Raw genomic sequence first — 14,574 nt, forward strand, 5'->3', positions numbered from 1 at the left:
AAAGTTAAGATGGGCATCAAACATCCGCTAATGAGGGGCATCAGGGTGGAGAAAGAGGAGGAGGGGGCTGGTCAGACTAGGGATGTTGAGAAGGTCTCCGATCAGGAGGATGATGACAAAAACTGGTGTCCTTTTGAATATGAATACCTCCCCGAGTTTTGCTATGTGTGTGGGATTCTGGGACATGAGGATAAGATGTGCAATGGCAAGCTGAAACGAGGGGAAAAGGCGCAGTTTGGGCCATGGATGAGGGCCTATATGCTAAGGCAGAATGGTGGAGGGGCCCGAGGAAGATGGGGTGAGGGGGAGCTTATCGGAATGGGCGGAATGCATGCAGCAAAGGCATGGGTGTTTGGAGAGGGTGGTCCTCGTCGGCTAGTGATGCGCCGTCCTGGTGTAGGAACACGAAGAGCTGGGGTGATCTCGCGGATGAGGAAGAGAAGGGGCAGGAGGTGACGAGCCCGTTGAAAATATCGAGCGAGCGTGGTTGGGGAGGGAGGGGTGAAGGGGGAGTTGTTAAACAGCTCACATTTAAGTCCACTGAGCAGAATAAACAAAGGGAGCAGTAAGGGGTGGAGGGGAGAGTGAACAACTCCAGGTGCTTAAACAAAGTGAGAGGGACCCAAAGGAGGGGCCCCAAGGCTCAAAAACAGGCCAGCGCACAGAGTCCGAGGCCATGCAGAAGGACAACACCAAGCAGATTGACGTAAACACGTCCCTGGTGCCCAGCATGCAGGAGGATGGTGCGAGTCAGGAGCGGCATGAGGGTGGTGCGAAACTGGGCAAATATGCGGGTACCTTCAAGAGGAAAGGAAGAGGGCAGGACAGGACTGCATCGGCACAAAGTATTGAGAACATATCTGGCCTTAAGAGGGCAGCCGAGGGTGCTGAGATTGACGAGGACGGGGAAGCAAAAAGAGTGAAGCAAGCTGTGGTGTCTGTTGGTGGGGGTGGTGAGGTAGAGGAAGATACTCAGAAAGTGGGGATGCCAGGACAGCCCTGCGGGACCCAATGAAAATAATTGCTTGGAACTGCCAGGGTTTGGGGAACAGGCCGGCAGTTCGCGGTCTTCTGGATACCAAAAGAGGGAGGACCCTGATATTCTGTTCTTGTCGGAGACTAAGATGAATAAGGAGAGGATGAGTAGGTTTAGGGATTTGTTAGGTCTACATCATATGGTGGCTCAAGATAATAAAGGCAAGAGCGGCGGCTTAGCTTTGTTTTGGAGGAAAGGAATAAATGTGACCGTAAGGTGGATGGGTAGGATGTATATCGATGCTATTGTGGAGGAGAAGGATGGGTTCAAGTGGCGGATGAATGGTTTGTATGGCGAGTCACACGCTGATAAAAAGGTCGACACTTGGCGGCTACTTAGGACTCTTCATCATCAACTCCAGATGTCGTGGGTCTGTCTAGGTGATTTCAATGAAATCCTCTTCAATCATGAAAAGCAAGGGCGCCCCCCTCGCTCCCATAGATTTATGCAAAACTTCCGAGAGGCCCTTGATTATTGTAATTTGCATGACCTCGGCTTCGAGGGTGTTGTCTTTACTTGGAGGAATAAAAATTACCGCGTTGATGGTTATATTCATGAAAGACTTGACAGGGCTGTCGCTACGCCTGAATGGTGCGCGAGGTTCCCGACGTATAAGGTGATTAATGGGGATCCACGGAAATCTGACCACCAGCCTGTTACTCTCATGCTGGATGGCAGGCCGGGGCCGCGACGAGCTGCGGGGGGTGACCGGTTTTTGCGGTTCGAGGCTAGATGGTTGTTGGAAGGAAAATGTGATGATATTGTTAAGGAGTCCTGGGAGGGGGGAAGGGGAGATAATGCGTGGGAGAAGTTGAAAGGGGTTGTTAAAGCTCTAGACACTTGGAGCAGGGATGTGTTGGGTGATCTGGGGAAGAGGATAAAGAAGCTCCGGGGTGAGTTGGAGGCTGTTAGAAGGGAGCCCATCTTGGAGAGTCGGGTGAGGAAGGATCAAACTATTAGTTTTAAGTTGGAATGCCTGGAGGAGCAGGAAGATCTGGTTTGGAGGCAACAGGCTCATGTAAATTGGCTTGTGAATGGGGACCGGAACACAAAAAAGTTTCAAGCCTTTGCCTCGGAGAGAAAGCGGAAGAATTTCATTCATAAGATGAGAAAGGAGAATCACTACAGGAAACAGCTACACGGCGGACGGCAAAGGCTCGAAAGGCGGACGGCAAAGACCTTTGCCGTCAGCCGCGGACGGCAAAAGGCTCCGGCAAAGAAGGCTACGGCAAAGACCTACTTTGCCGTCTGCTTCCAGGCGGCGGACGGCAAAGGCTCTTTGCCATCTGCGGCGGACGGCAAAGAAGCGGACGGCAAAATGAGTAGTGTTAGTGTCCGTTAGGTGGCTAACGGCAGCCTTTGCCGTCCGCCAGCTGACGGCAAAGGCTGCAGGCTCTTTGCCATCTGTTGGCAGATGGCAAAGAGACCAAATAGGCATTAATTCTGTTTCTTCTTATATCAATTCATTTTCACAGAAAATCAAACACATATATATATATGACCAATATAGCATATCCAACACATATTACCAATACTCATGAACACATATATATCCAACACATGTTACCAATATATAGTCATGAACACATATATATCCAACACATATCCATGAACACATATCCAACAAATATTACAAGGAATGATCTAAAACTAAATATCTATTTTCCTAAAAGACTATCTTATTACTAAGATCTTCTCCGGATCTTCTTCTTTTCTTCCAACCTGCATAACAAAAACACTAAGAAAGAGAAAATGGGTTAGGAGTAGAAATGTAGCATTTCACTTGGTGAAATGCAATGCCCTAGGAGCCAGTACTTGAGATCAAGATAATCAGCCAACCAGACCAAGTCCCAACACATCCAACCACCAGCAGCTTAGAAGAGATAACTATTAAGGAGAGCTACAGAAGACCTCAAGGTATACTTGAGGGATTATGTGCTCAGACAGCCTGGAAGTGCCAGGGCTAGTTCATCATAGCACAGGGATAGTCACATGTAAATTAAGCCTAAGAGAGGGGGGCTCAGACCAGCATCACTGCCCAAATCAGATGTAGTATCTGTCTTATCAGTAGAAAACTAGGAAAGTAACAGCCAAAACCAAGTATAGCATCTGTTCATAGGCTATTAGAAAGAGACAAATAGGAATAGCCAAACCAAGTGGTATCTGTTCATATCAGTATTAGAAGTAAAATAACTAAGAACAAGTGAGTATCCGTTCATGAGTAAAGTAACTGACCAAAGTAACAACTCCAGGATCAACTAAACAGAACAGAGCAGTACAGGAGTATATATACTTCACAAATACACATAGATGGTCACTGACCAAAACCCTGACACAGCAAGAATCATCACAGAGAGCTCCAATACAAGTTGATGCTCATCTACAGCAGCTAACCACAGCTAATAGAGCCTCACATCCCACAAGATCAAGATCTAGAGCTATGCATTAGAGAGATCAGGAGGGGAGCAAGGAGAAGCTCACCAAAAGGAGTTGTAGCCGAAGTAGGATGCAGCCACACCAACACTATGGTGTGACCAGCATCACAACCAACACCACCACAACAAGCCGGAGCTTGCCAGAGAGCACCACAACGGCGGCACCAGTGAGAGCACGGGCACGAAGGCGCCAACCAGGAGCACCGCAGCACGGAGGCGCCACCCAGGGGCACCACCGCGCCACGGCACATCCAGCACCGCCGGCGACGTGGGCACATCCAGCACCACCGCGCCACGGCACATCCAGCACCGCCGGCGACGTGGGCACATCCAGCACCACCGCACCACGGCACATCCCACAACCACAACCACGACACATTCAAGTTGTGAAGTGCCATTCATGTGTCACTAACATGTGGCCCCAGGGCACTTTTTAGGTATACATCTTTCTGTGGTACCAAGTTAAAAAAATCTTGGTACTAGTTGGCCCCAGACGCACAGAGGTCAGGTTTCTGAATATAGCAATGAGCTGCTTCGGAGGTTCTGGCTGAATCCAAATCTGCAGCAAGAACATACATGCACAACTGAAACTGGTAGAGAAGACATGGTATGACGATGCAGAAGATTTATATTTAAGTGGTGCGCAGAAATTAAGTATACCATTTGGTACCCAAAACACAGAGTCAGTGTTGACAGGTTCCTGGCACCAACACTCATTGACAGGCATTCGCTAAGCGCGAATGGCTCTTGCCATGCCTTGGCTTTAGAAGCGAGTACTAAACCGCGAAGCTCAGGAACGTAGCCAAAGCGCACTGGAGGGTTATTGAAGAGCCAACATTTGCACTCCACTTGTCTAAGCTTGGGGACAGAGACGAGCTCGATCCGTGTGCACAAAAGGCCGATGAACTCAAGCTCCTGGAGCTCAGAGCACGGCACATCGATCTTGAGCGTGGAGTGCAGATCAAGCAGTCTGCAGAATCTCAAGCTGAGGTGCCTGAGCCTACTGCAAGTGCTAATGAGGTCAGGTGAGGGGAAGACGTGTATAAGCTGAGGACGAGCACCTTGAGGGCACCACTCTCGCACACTCCTTCGGCGGGAGGCACCCGAGTGAGCAAGGCCCGCGCCGCACCCGTGAACGCGTCCATGACCTGGAGCGATGTGGCGCCGCGGAAGTGACCGGCGTCGAGGTGCACGAGCGAGAGGTGGCTGGGGAGGTGCCGCCACCGCGTGGAGAGCGCGCCGGCGCGGACCGCCTCGCGCAGGTGGAGGCGCTCGAGGATGTCGAGGAGGAGGTGGTCGGGGAGGGTGCTGATTCCGTCCTCGCCGACGTGGCCGGCGTTGCGCTTGGGCGGCGGCGACTCCATGGTCCCGACCGATTGACTGAAACCCTAGCTCGAATCAATGCGCCCCAGGCGGCGGCCTCCTGTTCGAGGTCGCGGCTCCCCCACCTTGTGCCTGCCACGCGATCCGGTGGCGAGGCCCACCGGGAGGTCGGTGGCGCCGCCCGCGGCATCCCCGGGGCGCCGGTCCCAGGCGACGGAGACGGAGAGCGGGTGTGAGGAGTCCGGGCAGCGGCCCCGCGGGGCCTCGGCGGGCGCCCGGGAGAGGGAGACCGCGGCGGCGAGGAACCCGGCGAGGCCGAAGAGGAGGCAGGCCGCGGAGACGGCCGGCGAGGAGAGGAGGTGGCGGAGCGAGGAGCGGCGGGGGCGGCGGTGGGTGCGGATCTGGTGGGCCTCGGGGAGGGGAGAGAGGGAGAGAAGAGATAACGGTGGGGGGAGAGAGGGAGAGAAGAGATAACGTGCGGTGGGGGTGTGGATCTGGTTTGCTGTCCGCTGTTTTGTCTCTTTGCCGTCTGCTAGCAGACGGCAAAGTGGGGGCGTTTTTTTCCGTAAACGGCTCGTTAGTGGGGGGCCACCTCTCTCTTTGCCGTCCGCCAGCTGACGGCAAAGATTCTTTGCCGTCCGCCAGCTGATGGCAAAGAACTGACTGATGGCAAAGGCCTGTTTTGCTGTCTGCCATTTTCTTTGCCGTCTGCTTTTGGGTAGCTGATGGCAAAGACCTTCTTTGCCATCCGCTAGCAGACGGCAAAGAGCTGGCAGATGGCAAATTAGCTGATTCTAGTAGTGAATGGGGAAGTTGTGGAGAGCGAGGAGGGGATGAAGGAGCTAGTGACTAACTACTTTTCGTCTCTGTTTACTTCTGTCGCAGGTGATAACGCTGGCGATATTCTGAATCACATTGCCCCACAAGTTACAGACCAAATGAATGTGCACTTGACGGTTGAATTTACAACTGAGGAGGTGAAAGCTGCCCTTGATGAGATTGGGGACCTGAAAGCCCCTGGTATGGATGGTCTCCCCGCTGTTTTGTACAAGCACTATTGGCACCTAGTCGGTGATGAGGTAACACGGGAGGTGTTGCATGTATTGCGAGGCGGCACTATGCCGGAGGGATGGAACGATACCCTAGTGGTACTTATCCCAAAGGTGCAGAACCCTGAATACTAGAAGGATCTTCGCCCTATTAGCCTTTGCAATGTCGTGTACAAACTCGTGTCCAAAGTCCTGGCGAACCGTCTTAAGTGCATATTGGGTGAAATCATCTCACCAAATCAGAGTGCATTTGTGCCGGGGAGGCTGATCTCTGATAACACCATTTTGGCATATGAAATGACACACTTTTTGAAACGGAAGCGGACGGGAAGCACGAGCTATGCTGCACTAAAACTGGATATGAGTAAAGCATACGATCGTGTTGAATGGAGCTTTCTGGAGAGGGTGATGAGGCAACTGGGTTTCGCTGAACAGTTTGTGCAGCTCATTAGTACATGCATTCGGTCAGTGAGGTTCAGATTCAAGGTCAACGGGACGTGCACGGACCAAGTAATACCGGAGCGTGGTCTCCGTCAGGGCGAGCCCATTTCGCCTATCATCGCTACTGTACCATGCCGAGCAGTCCAGGAGGATCAGAGGGATTCAGTTGGCCCCCCTGGCCCCCCAATTAGCCATCTTTTGTTTGCTGACGATTCGTTGCTGCTCATGGAGGCCTCACCGGAAAGTATTGATGTTGTGAATCAGATTTTGCATGTGTACGAGAGAGGTTCAGGCCAAGTCATTAACCGAGACAAATCTGCTGTGCTCTTCAGCAAAAACACCTCAAACTCGAAGAAACTGGTTCTGCTCACTGCTCTGGGGCTACGGTCCGAAAGCTTGAATGGGAAATATTTGGGCCTACCAAGCTATGTGGGTCGATCCCGCCAGAAATGCTTTGAGTATTAACGGGACAAAATCTGGGAGATATTAAATGGGTGGAAAATCAAGTTGTTGTCTAAGGCCGCGAAGGAGATCCTAATCAAAACTATAGTCCAAGCTATACCTACATATGCTATGGCGTGCTTCGGTCTTACAAAGGAACTGTGTGAGAGCATCAGCACCATGGTGTGTAAGTTTTGGTGGGCTAACCAGGAGGATGAACATAAGCATCATTGGATTAGCTGGGAAAGGATGTGTTTGCCTAAGGACCAAGGTGGTCTCGGTTTCCAGGACCTGCATACGTTTAACGTGGCCATGCTCGCCCGTCAAGTGTGGCGACTCCTCCAGTTCCCTGACTCCCTGTGTGCCCAAGTCCTCAAGGCCAAGTATTTTCCTGACCGCGATCTTCTAGCAGCTACGGCGCAGCTAGGAATGAGCTATGTTTGGCGGAGTATTCTGCAAGGCCTCGAGGTTGTTAAAGCCAGGATGATATGGAGGGTGGGATCGGGCGAGAACATACGGATTTGGTCTGACCCTTGGCTGCCGTCAAATGACACGAGGAGGCCTAGTACGTTACAAGGGGGAAACCTTCTGACGAAGGTGGCAGAACTCATTGACCCAGCAACTAATCAGTGGGATCACCAGCTAGTGTCACAAACTTTTACACCGGCAGACGCAGCAACTGTCTTGGCTATTCCCATTTGTGATCATTATGAGGATTTTGTGGCATGGCATTTTGATAAGAGAGGGTTGTTCTCTGTATGATCGGCCTACCGGGTGTATAGTGAGTTACAGCTGCAACAAAGGACCAGACAACCTGGTGAGGGCACTGCTGGAAGCCAGCAAAGAACTTGGTTCTGGAAAAAGCTGTGGCAAATCCGGTGCCCTGCGCGTGTACATCACTTCTTATGGCGCCTGGCTCACAACAGCCACCCACTACTCCGGAATGTTGAGCGAATTGGGGTTGAGCTTGATACGAATTGCCGACTGTGCGGCCGCCGGCCGGAGGACGGAGGACATCTATTCCTACGGTGCAAGGAGGTGAAGAAAGTCTGGAGGGAGTGTGGTATGGAGCGAGTCCGATCTGACCTCCTGGTTGCGCAGTCACCTAAAGCTATGCTCGAGTCCATTTTCCAACTCCCAGATGAGCTGGGCCTCAAAGCAGCCAGCCTCATATGGTCTTGGTGGACGGAAAGGAACAAAACGAACCATAACAAAAAGAGGCTAGAGCCTGAAGCTTTTAGCGCTAAGGTGCGCCTTGATCTTGCTGAATGGAGAGAATTTCTCGGGAAGAAGAACCAGGCCACACCTAGACCGTCTGCCCGGTGGGAGCCCCCCATCCAGACTACATCAAGATCAACTTTGATGCATCATATGACATGGCGACAGGATCAGGGGGATGGGGTGCCCTAGCCAGGAATGTCGAAGGCGAAATGGTCCTGGCAGCGGCGGGAGGGTTGCAGAATATGCAGGATGTTATGCATGCGGAAGCGTCCGCACTGCTCAAGGCAATCCAGGTCACTGAACACTTTGGGATGGGTCGGGTGATTTTCCAGACGGATTGTCTCTCCTTGCAGCAGGCAACGGCCTCGTCGATGTCAGATCGTAACCCCCTGGGAGTCTTATTCAAGGAAGCAAAGTTCCAGCTGCAGCAAGCGTTTATTGATGCCAATGTAGTGTTCCAGCCCAGGAATTGTAACAAGCCAGCGCATGTGCTGGCAGCCTCTCACGGTCGGAACCTCCCAACTGGCCAGCATGCTTGGCTCTCGGAGTTCCCCGTAGATGTAATCCGTGCTGTGGCCGCCGATTTGGTCGGTCCACCGTAATTTTGGAATGCAAGGTATTCCAGCTCAAAAAAACTTGGCACAAACACTAATTAAAATATAAAAACAAATCTAACCAGAGGCTAGATCAAATATTTATTCCTAAACAGAAGCAAAAAGCAAAAAACTAAAATAAAATCGGGTTGCCTCCCAACAAGCGCTATCGTTTAACGCCCTTAGCTAGGCATAAAACCAAGGATAGATCTAGGTATTGTCGTCTTTGGTAGGCAATCCATAAGTAGCTCTCATAATAGATTCATATGGTAATTTTATTGTTTTTTAGGAAAGTGTTCCATACCTTTCCTTAATGGAAATTGGAATCTAATATTCCCTTCCTTCATATCAATAATTGCACCAATCGTTCTAAGGAAAGGTTTACCAAGAATAATAGGACATGAAGGATTGCAATCTATGTCAAGAACAATGAAATCTACGGGCACATAGTTCCTATTTGCAACAATAAGAACATCATTAATTCTTCCCATAGGTTTCTTAATAGTGGAATCCGCAAGGTGCAAGTTTAAAGAACAATCATCAAATTCACGGAATCCTAGCAAATCACACAAGGTTTTTGGAATCGTCGAAACACTAGCACCCAAATCACACAAAGTATAGCATTCATGATCTTTAATTCTAATTTTAATAGTTGGTTCCCACTCATCATAAAGTTTTCTAGGGATAGAAACTTCCAGCTCAAGTTTTTCTTCATAAGATTGCATCAAAGCATCAACGATATGTTTAGTAAAAGCTTTATTTTGACTATAAGCATGAGGAGAATTTAGCACGGATTGCAACAAGGAAATACAATCTATCAAAGAGCAATTATCATAATTAAATTCCTTGAAATCAAAAATAGTGGGTTCACAATCTAACAAAGAGCAATTATCATAATTAAATTCCTTGAAATCTAAAATAGTGGGTTCATTAATATCTAAAGTTTTGACCTCTTCAATCCCACTTTTACCCATTTTTGCATCAAGATCTAAAAACTCCGAATTTTTGGGACGCCTTCTAGGTAAAGGTGACTCATCTCCAGTCCCATCATTATCAAGATTCATATTGCAAAACAAAGATTTAATAGGAGACACATCAATAACTTTTAGATCTTCATCTTTATTTTCATAGAACTAGAAGAACACGCTTTCACAAAGCAATCTTTCTTAGCACGCATCCTAGCGGTTCTTTCTTTGCACTCATCAATGGAAATTCTCATGGCTTTGAGAGACTCATTGATATCATGCTTAGGTGGAATAGATCTAAGTTTCAAAGAATCAACATCAAGAGAAATTCTATCAACGTTCCTAGCCAATTCATCAACCTTAAGCAATTTTTCTTCAAGCAAAGCATTGAAATTCTTTTGCAAATTCATAAATTATTAAAATTTCCATAAGAATTGTTGTAGGAATTACCATAATTATTAGAGGAATTACTAGGGAACGGCCTAACATTAAAGTTTCCTCTATACGCGTTGTTACCAAAATTATTCCTACCAACAAAATTCACATCCATAGATTCATTATTATTCTCAATCAAGGTAGACAAAGGCACATCATTAGGATCAGAGGAAACACTCTTATTAGCAAACAATTTCATAAGTTCATCCATCTTTCCACTCAAAACATTAATTTCTTCTATCGCATGCACTTTTTTACTAGCAGATCTTTCAGTGTGCCATTGAGAATAATTAACCATAATATTGTCTAGGAGTTTAGTAGCTTCTCCTAAAGTGATTTCCATAAAAGTGCCTCCCGCGGCCGAATCTAAAAGATTTCTAGAAGCAAAATTCAATCCGGCATAAATTTTTTGTATAATCATCCAAAGATTCAAACCATGTGTAGGGCAATTACGTATCATTAATTTCATCCTCTCCCAAGCTTGTGCAACATGGTTCATGATCAAGTTGCTTAAAATTCATGATATAGTTTCTAAGAGAGATGATTTTAGCGGGAGGAAAATACTTAGAGATAAAAGCATCTTTGCACTTATTCCATGAATCAATACTATTTTTAGGCAAAGACGAAACCAAGCTTTAGCACGATCTCTAAGCGAAAAAGGAAATAGCTTCAATTTAACAATATCAATTTAACCGGAAGGACCCGGATGGCACCTTCCGCCCTCCCACCCTCCCAAGGCGACTCCCATGGCGATTTTGCCCTCTGCCCTAATCTCCATCCCCGGCGACCCCAATGGACGGCCTCCTCCATTGGGACTTCTCCCCCGGCCTTATGGTCGAGGGCCAGGTGTGTTCACGTTTTTTATCTACGGTCCACTTCGTCCCCAACCCCAACTCCAAGGAGTTCTTCCTTTAAGTTTCCTTCTCTTCGGCCTCTTTTCCTCTCTCGGTGGAATCTGTTGGTTTGGCCCTCCAATCTTGTATTGGTGGAATCAGTGATGGTTTTAAGGTGCTCTGTTTGGGTGATCGTCGTTTTCGATTTTCGGTGGCATCTAATCGTGTTGGTCATTTCATCTATGGCTTAAGAGATCACATTTGGCCGGACTTCGTATGTCACATTCATCTTCATCTCGGAGCCAAATCTCATCATAGACCTCATGATTGGCATGCGGACACCAAGATCAATGATTTGGCCTCATCACCAGCCCCGGATATCAAATCCAAATGGCTATCTTCCAAATCAGATGTGGATCTTGATTCGGCTTCTATCTCCGTCCTTGAAAAATTTGGGTTGACTTCCAGGCCGACGGTGAGACATTCCGGCGAGGATACCCCACCGGAGATTTCTTTTGGCAGGTTTTCGGTTCCGTTCTCTCGGGATAATCAATAATATTTTTCGGATTGGGGCCGTTAACTTGCCAATTAGATCAGGGTCATCAGATAAGCTACCATCTTATCAGGGTCATCGGTTTAAGCAACTTTTATGGGATTCCATTCCAGATGATAAATTGCATCATATTCTTGATGGCTGGCAAGCGGGTTATGATAATGATTGTGTTATGCACATGTTGGATATTGGATCAGTGCCATCTAAGGATTATATCTATGCTCGGGTTCAACATTGTTCCATTTGTGATCGATTTGGCCATCCGGAATCAGTTTGCACAGGTACTTTCTGTCAGCGATGTGGTGATATGACTGATACGTGTTCATGTTTGGCATCTTTCAATCGATCAAGGGTTATTATCGTATCATCAGATGCTGCACGTCATGAGCCATGCATATCGGGCCAGCCTTTGCCACCCCATACATGTTTGGTCTGTTCAGTCTCGGGGCACCGGTCTGCTAGCTGCCCTGGGCTCTTGAGATGCCCGCGGTGTCAAGTTATTGGCCATTGGGCCCGAAAGCCCAATGTTTGTCATAAGTTACCCAAGCTTTGTTGGGCTCCGACCCCACCCCACGCTACCGTATCTAGTGAAATCCTACCCAACAGTGGAAAGAGATCTTCTATGGTTTGTAATCCTATGGTGACTCGTACGACCCGTGCTTATAGGGATTCAGGAGCACATATGGTTTGGATTCGGAAGCAAAAAATCCCGCACCCGTCGGACGTGGCATCGTCTCATTGCTTGACGTTACGACTCCTTCCACCAGGGGCAGTCAAGTCGACCTACCAAAACCCCCAATCGGGTGCGGAGCCATCCTCCTCGAGTTTGCCACCTCTGTCACCCCTGCCTCTGCCAAGAACCACAGCTTGCTCCCCTTCGCCGGCCGCCCATATTCCTATCTGCCGCCCTCCCTCATCGGCGGCCATGGCAAACTTTCCGGTGCGTCCCTTCGCCTTTGCTCCGGATGGATCGACGTTTGACCGTGGGCCTGCTCATCGCATCCAGCGACATGTCATGGTGGTGGATGAGCCACCGCTCAACCATGATAGGTACGCCATTTTCACCATCGACCCGCCTGTTCCTGATCATCAGAAGGAGTTTTGGCTTGCTGAGGTCTGCCGCATTATCACAGTCGACCTAGATTATGAGTTGCTTGATGATTTCGTTTATCCGCTGGGAATTGGTTGCATGGTTTTTTCACATATGGAGAGCAGAGATGCAGTGATTAGAGATGCTCCTCATGCTTTGACTGAGGACTCTACTTTCAATCTGGTTCCCCATGATGAGGGTCTGAATATGCGTATGCCTGCGTTCGAGTATGAGGTCTGGGTTATGTTACTTGCTTTTCCTATGGATTATCAGCCTGAGCATTATGTGCACAAAGCAGTATCTAACTTTGGTAAACTTCTGGTTTGGCCTCACCCCGGGCAAAACAAGGCGCGGGTTCTTGTCAAATGCCATATCAAGGATGTGGCCGAAGTCCCACACAGTCTTTTAGTTACCAGAGTTGGTTTATTGCCGGATTTGGGTCGCTCTTGGTCTGTTCCTGTGTATGTGCTCAATGGTCGCAATAGTATTCCAGGACTGATGGGCACGGAGGAACCACCACCCTTCCTCAATGCCTCGCCACACCTGTATGAGCTTCCGTATTATACTGTCATGCAACAGGCTCACCTAGATGAGATGGAAGCTCAGCAAGCTCAGAATGATGCTGCTTGGAATGCACCTCCTGCCCAAGAACAGCTTCAGGAGAATGGTTGGAGAGCTTGGCCTGTGATTCCTCCACCGTACACAGGTTTTAGTTTCAGGTCCTTTTTTCAGTATGATGGCCCGTCACTCATGGATGGAGTGGACCCTGAACACAATGTCATTAATAACTTGTCTGATGTTTGGTCCTCTGAAGATGAAATTGCTGCTGTTGAAAACTTGGCCGATAGTTTCATTGTTGGAAATCTTGCTGCCAGGACTGCTTTTGTCAGAGCTGGGGGAGAGTCCATCAACGTTGATATTGTCATGGACTGTGAACTACTGCTGTGGTTGGGTTCTATGCTGAAACGCATCTATACTCGTGCCCTCACCGAGGCGCTGGCCCAGAACACATGCTTTCCTGTAAACCCCTTCAAGTTTATTCAGAGACAACTGGAGGCAATCCGTGTGGCTTGTATGCTCAACCTACAGCTGGAACCTGACTACTTCTTCAGGATTTTCAGTTCTCAGTTTCAGTTGGGATTTTGCATTGCTTCTTCGCACATGGCCGATGGTAACACTGTGGTTTCTGCTGGTGTCTTTCTAAAAGATTCTATTCAGTTTCAGTTGCGGGAGTCCCAGGATGGGGTTTTGGTGCTGGAAACTGACGCCTATACCCAGCAGGCGGATTCCACTGCCCCACTTGATACCACAGCAGTCCGGAGGAGCACTCGTTGGAACAAGTATGACGGCTTCAAGGTCCACCAGATCACTGATGTCAAGCAGACCCGATCTAGGGTGAAGGCCAGAGTCGCTCCATCTGTCCAAGAAATCTCCATGGCCGCGGCCCCTGTCCAGGCTTCAACCGAAGAGTGCCCGCCCCCTACTTCCATTCAGGATCTACAGTAGGTGGGCATTTGATGTGGAATTTCACCGGAAGATCTTTCTGAAGATAAGCTACTGGCTGCCCAACAGACTGCCTCTGATGAGGCTGTCTGATCTTCTTTATGCTCATGAATAAATCTTGGAATGTTCTGTCGTGGAATATCAGAGGGATTAACTCTGATAGTAAACTTTTGGCCATTAGGAATGCGATCGATATTAGTGGCTGTTCGGTGCTGTGTATCCAAGAAACTAAACGGGAATCTTTTGATTTAGCGTTTATTAAATCTTTCTGCCCCAAGCGATTTGATAAATTTGTGTTTGCACCTTCAATTGGGGCCTCGGGTGGTATTCTCACTGTCTGGAATAGTTCAGTTTTTGTGGGCACACCATGGCATGTGGAATCGTTTGCGGTGGGGGTTTCTTTTGTGTCCACACAGTCGAATGATTCCTGGAATTTGGTGAATGTCTATGGACCATGTACTGGTCAGAGACGATTAGATTTTACTTCCTGACTGTTTGATCTTCATATTCCAGATACTGAAAATTGGCTAATATTGGGAGATTTTAATTTCATACGTTCCACGGATAATAGAAACGGACCAGGGGGGACGCTGATGATATGTTGCTTTTCAATGAGATAATTCGAACGCAGTCATTGATGGAAATTCCGGTCAAAG

The 14,574-nt window shown here is 48.5% G+C and overlaps 1 pseudogene; it reads left to right on the forward strand.

Annotated features, from left to right (window-relative positions):
- The first annotated feature begins 4,872 nt into the window (after nucleotides 1-4,872).
- LOC123120816 (uncharacterized) lies at nucleotides 4,873-8,548 on the forward strand (annotated as a pseudogene).
- Nucleotides 8,549-14,574: the final 6,026 nt, after the last annotated feature.

This window comes from Triticum aestivum, chromosome 5D (genome assembly GCF_018294505.1).
Source record: "Triticum aestivum cultivar Chinese Spring chromosome 5D, IWGSC CS RefSeq v2.1, whole genome shotgun sequence".
NCBI lineage: Eukaryota > Viridiplantae > Streptophyta > Magnoliopsida > Poales > Poaceae > Triticum > Triticum aestivum.